Source organism: Cucumis sativus, chromosome 4 (genome assembly GCF_000004075.3).
Source record: "Cucumis sativus cultivar 9930 chromosome 4, Cucumber_9930_V3, whole genome shotgun sequence".
Lineage (NCBI taxonomy): Eukaryota > Viridiplantae > Streptophyta > Magnoliopsida > Cucurbitales > Cucurbitaceae > Cucumis > Cucumis sativus.
Window position 1 is genome coordinate 11,326,168 of NC_026658.2, and position 5,960 is coordinate 11,332,127.

The 5,960-nt window shown below is 34.6% G+C and overlaps 1 long non-coding RNA gene across 1 annotated transcript; it reads left to right on the plus strand.

Annotated features, from left to right (window-relative positions):
* Positions 1–3,083: 3,083 nt before the first annotated feature.
* Positions 3,084–4,952, plus strand: LOC116403290. The gene is made up of 3 exons (XR_004215970.1): positions 3,084–3,344; positions 3,452–3,639; positions 4,745–4,952. It is a non-coding gene; the product is annotated as an uncharacterized LOC116403290 (long non-coding RNA).
* The last annotated feature ends 1,008 nt before the right edge of the window (positions 4,953–5,960 follow it).

A 5,960-nucleotide genomic window follows, 5' to 3' on the forward strand; every position in this document is an offset into this window, starting at 1 on the left:
TCGGATACCATATTGAAAGGGAGACAAACAAACACAAAACTTTACGTGGAAACCTGTGTACCAGGAGAAAAACCACTATATTTTTCTTCTTATTATTTTCTGATGAAAAATACAATAGGTACAAGGGAGAATAAATAGAATATACAGAGGAATAAAAAAGGAAAATATTTAGGAATTAAGAAAAATATTCCCATAAACTTTTCATAAATATTCTAAGATTCTAACAATAAAAAGTTCTATTTATTCCAAATTGTGACTGCTCTAATATGCAGTTGTTTTCTGATTCAGATGATTGAGGAGCTTGGTGGTTCTCTCACTGCTGATGGGAGTACAAGCACTCATGTCATTACAGGAAAAGTGCGGAAAACTCTAAATTTTTGTATTGCTCTCTTTTTAGGGTTAGTCTTGCAACCTTAGACGAACACTCTTCTATGTGTCCTTTTGGCCTTTGAATACCGATAATCATCTCATTTGCACCAAAGTTAGCAATTCCATGCACACAAGGCCTTTGCCGTTATTTTTCCATTGCCTCGTAGTTGTGCTTAGGCTGGAAATTGTTGTGAACCTTCTAAATCTAAAAGGGCATAGTTTCTTATTCTACTGCCTGTTTACTTTTAGTTAAACATCAAAATCAATTCTTATGTTTGAGTTGGATTGTATCATGCTCTTCCTTTTCAGTTGTTTCTATCGTGATGGTGGGTAGTGGTTGTTAAGACAACCATTAGGCTAATTTGGGTTGCAGGCTTACTTTTCCCATTTTACGTGTAAAATGGCTCAAGCTCACTAATGAAAGATATTTGTTGGCTAGCTAGTGTTTTTATCCTCGATTTCCTTCTTAATACATTATGTTATGGAATTTGTTAGATACCTAGATTAGTATAGGGTTGGGGTATAAGGTAATTAGATATTTAGAAAGTTACTAGTAGTTATTGTGTAAGTGTGGTTACTAGTAGTTATTATGTAAGTGTGGTAACTAGGGTGGTTACATGTTATTATAAATGGAGGGAGGGTAAGTGGGGAGAATTCTGGGGAGTGATATAAGGCTTGGGTGAGAGTACTCAAGAGGGAGGGTTCCAAGTGCTTTATACTTGGTTTTATCTTGTATTTTCTTATAGTTACATTATAATAAATTCAGATCTTGTTCTTGTTAGGAAGTATATGTCTCCAATATTATTTAAATACAGTAGAAGAATTAAAAGGGTAATATTGACCCACACGAGAATATAGGAGAGATTATAGGAGGAGAGAATATCGGAGGAGATCTTTCCCATTAGTTTGTTAGTAAAGCAAAATAAAAGGGAGGAAAGAGGAGGGAGAAAGGGGACAAAATATTCCAAAGAAGTAGAGGCTGTCGTCTTTCGTGCTCGGGAGAAGTAGAGGGTCCAAGTCAAGTTCTTTTTATTCGACAATCTCCGGAAGAATGGAAGGATCGTCGAGCAAAGGACCAACGATTGAGAGTATCATCGAAGGTGGAGGTAAGACATTGAAGGAAATCAAGGTAGAAGGTAAAACAAACAAGTTTGAAAGGGATGAAAACTCAAACGATCATAGCAAATTCAAGAAGGTTGAAATGCCTGTGTTCAGTGGCACTGATCTGGATTGTGTTTATTTAGAATGGATTGGAATCTTCAGGTCCATAAATCGATGGACTCCAAGAAGTTGCTGAATCCATAGAAGAATCGAGGAAAACGCGATTGCAACGGTTATACAACGAAGGTGAAGAGGATGGCAAAGAGTGACCAAGAAGAAACTATAGAGGAAGGTCGATGATGATTACCTGTGAGGCTCGAAATGAAGACTCGAGTGAAGAAAAATTTGTTGCTCACAGAAACACAAAATGGCTGGTTGCAATGGAGAAAGAAGAAGCCGACAGTTACCGGTCTACAGAGGCTCGAGAAGGTGGTCTGGAATAGGGGTGAATCACGTGACGAGGAAGAAGTTGCTGCACACATGATGGTGCCAATGACGTGGTAGAAATTGGTAGGAAAGAGGATTAGGACAAAAGGAACAATCTTGGGTTTTACTATTTCAAGTGGGCTTCAACTTACTCTAAATGAGCTTCAACTTATTCTAAATAAAACATTGGGGCACATCATTTTGTAGATGAAGTGGGTGGAGAGTTCCAAAAATAGGAGGGAAGAAAAACGTGTATGTAGGTGGGTCCTAGGAATGAAACCGGCGGCAGTATGATTTTGATCTTGACGCAACAATTTGATTATGGCCTAGCCCACTAGAGATGAAGGGTTTGAAAATTAAACACTTGTTGGTGATATGCAAAGGGTTAACTAAGACAATGTGTTATGGAAAAGGAAAATTCAAGTACATTGGGCTGCTTTGTGGGCTGAAGTCAATGGACCTTATTGGAATCGAGAGTTTTTCAAAGCCGAAGGGGAGGATTTCTTTTTCAACATTGAAGAGCAGAATGCTGGGGATTGTTTGCAATTAAAAAGAGAAAAAAAGAGAAAGGGGCCTTGATCATGTTTGTAAGCACACCTTGAGGACAAGGTGTTTTGAAGGATCGGGTAATGTTAGATACCTAGATTAGTATAAGGTTAGGGGTATAAGGGTAATTAGATATTTAGAAAGTTACTAGTAGTTATTATGTAAGTGTGGTTACATCTTATTATAAATGGAGGGAGGGTAAGTGAGGGGAGAATTCTGGGGAGTGATCTAGGGCTTGGGTGAGAGTACTCAAGAGGGAGGTTCCAAGTGCCTTATACTTGGTTTTATCTTGTATTTTCTTATAGTTCATTATAATAAATTAAGAACTTGTTCTTGTTAGGAAGTATCCTAACAGAATAACTCTAGAAGGTCTCATGTTAGCGAATGATAATCTGCGTTAAGTGTGTATTTGTAGGAGTTCTTCTCCCGGGCATCTATGGTTGATATTCTTTACCTTTCAATATATCAAAGCCAAGGATTCTTTTGCATTTCTCTATGCTTTTTCTTTACCCATTTATGCTTTTTTTAGTTATATTTGAGAGTAGTATTTCATTTCTTTCATGTGAAATGTTGAACTTCAGTAGTGTGGAGAGTGGAACGTAATATCTTACCTTTTATATTAGTAAACTTGATTTTAAGCAATGTGTTTTTGAAGATTTTATGTTGTAGAATGTTTTTTGTTCTTCAAGCTACTGTTCTTAACTTTATTTTCTCCTGTTAATGTTCTCAATGATTATCGAGCATATGCATTACCATGTGGCTTCAAGCGTGTCAGTGTGCTCTTGCTCATAATTTTTACTATATCTTGTTACTAAAATTGCAAGTTAATTGCAAATTACTCAGAGCTTGGATTGTCTCCTCCAGTTGGTTAAAGGAAAGCTACCGGGAAGGCAGATTTGTTGGTAAGTTCGAATGGCTTGCTAGTATCAAAGCGTAATGTATTTTCTTCCACTTATGTTTTTCATCCTACCTAATTTTTGTGATTGATTAATTCCTTATGGATCTGCAGACGAGTTGCCTTACATACTAAATGATGATGACTACATATCGAAGTATCGAGCCAGCCTAAAAGCTGTAGTTCTCAGGGCAAAAGCATGTTCTTGAGCTTTATTTGAAGGGTATGATGTTTGCATATCAGCTCACGCTCAACCACCACCTAAAACTCTATCCCTGATAGTCAAGTCAGCCGGTGGAAATGTAAGTTCTCTGTTATTGTACAAATCTCGAGTACTAGGTTTGGTTCTCTATATTACATATACAACCACTATAATATGGCTATCCTCCCATCTAATGAAGACGTGAAGTTCTCAAAAAACAAGCACGTATACGAATTCTAGACATGGGTCAATAAATCATAGACATGGTGACGTGTCATTTTTTTCTTAAAAATATAGGATAGTGCTAGAACACAGTTTTAATATATATAATTTAAAAAGTATGTATCATATTTATATAGAAATTCAAAGTCAATAAGTTTATGTATTTATATGCTTAAAAATAAGCTTGTCCTTCACTCAAAACTTATTCAAAGCCAAGAGTTTAATATGTGTGTGTGACCAATCTTGACCTTTATTGCATTGGAATACTTGTTGTCTAACACATCTACTGTACTAACTAGTGTTCAACACGTGTTCTCCGAGTGTTCCATACATATTGTTTATTGATACACTACCCAAACTAGAGTGTATGTGCTTCTTTAAGTCTTTAATATTTATGTTTGTTTTGATCCTAGGAATTGAGCATGTAATGTAAAAAGTCTATGCACAAGGGGTCATATGGCCATCTCCGTGTTTCTTTAATTATCAAATTTGTTCAAGTTTTTAATTGTCTCTAGATCGAAATCTGGAGTTATTTTTTGTGATTTGGTGTACAAATACATACATCCATGTTTCTAATTATGATTAGATTGTTTTCTGGTCGCAACATTTTATTGTTTAGCTTGTCTTTGATCTTGAACTTACTATTATGTTGATTTAAATTCCATTTTAGCCTTAGAACTTTCAAAACATCCATTTTAGTCATCGAGCTTCCAAAACGTAGCCAACTAACGGTTTTAGTATTTTGTAAATTATTTTATCAATTAATATTCATTTATCCAATACTCATCGGTCATTTCTGCTATATGTGATTGGAATATATCTCATAGGAAGCATTTTGAAAGTTGGGAAAAGATGAAAAATTTTAGGGACTAGAACAAGAATTTGTTTAATATTTTTTGATAGGGTGAATACTTGCAATTTCCTTGTAGTATATACATAATTTTTTCTCTCATTTGGCAAATTCATTATGCTTGAAAATTTAGGTGATTCATGAGCTAGATAAAGTAAACAACGTATGGAAGACGAGCTTTGTGGCTTGTGAGGAAGACGTGGAGGAAGCCTTGGTGGCCGTAGAAAAAGGGATATGGACTTTCAACGTTGAATGGCTAATGGCATGTATAATGAGACAAGAAGTAGACTTGGAGGCCCCTCAATTTGCTGAGTCCCTATGAGAAACAAGGTCACCCTAACTTTCAATTTTGAACAAGCAGCAGCCAGCCATTTCGTCCTTGTGTAAATCCACTCTTTTCTCAACTCACTCTAATTTGGTACATAAACAAACTCTGATCGCTCCATCTCTATATTCATCAGTACATAAAAGACGATAAGTTTATTCATGGAGAAAGTTGGATGTAAGTATGTTTTAGGAATGGTCCTTCATTTAGTAACTTTGGGAATTGTAAAATGAGGTAATGAAGTTCTATCAAGTTGAATGTTCTTGTTTATGTTGGATGAGACTGATTCTTGGATACCAGAATTAACTTGAAGTACGTGTTTGAGTTCCATTGGAGTGATTAGAGAAAAAATGTTCCTTTAAAAAGGGTATTTTTTTTATGTAGACTTTCTTTTTATTAAAATTGCTTAAAATACAATTTGAGAGTATTTCAATAGCTTTCAAAGAGTTGTCAAACACTTGTAGTTTTTCTAAAATAACATATTTTCAAAATTAATTACTGTAATAGTTAAACAAAAGATTCTTTCCCTTAGAACTTTTAAAGTTTGTCTAGTTACCTCTTAAACCTTTCAATTGTTTAATAGGTCTTTCAATTTTATGTTTTAAGTGTCTATAAATTTTGATTTTTTTTATTTGTTAGATATAAATCTGAAGAAATGAATAAAGTAGATTTGTAAGTTTAAAATAGTTTAAAAGTTGAGAAATTAAATTTGTTTTAAAAAGTTGGAGTAAATAGTTTGTGTTAAGTCGGGTTGTGATATTTTATTTATTTATTTTAATAATAGAAGAGAGGGAGACGAAAACTGCAAACTGAAGGGAGAAGAAGCGGTGGCTGAATTTGTATATTTCTCCTTTCTTTTCAATTTGAGAAAATTTCTTTGCAATTCACTTTGAAAAGGAAATGAATATTTCTCCCTCAGACTTATCTCTCTCTTCTTTTCAATTTATTTTCAATTTTTCTATGTGCTTCTCACAGTGTATGCATAATCTCTCTTTCATTTTGATCTTCATCTCCATTTCAAATA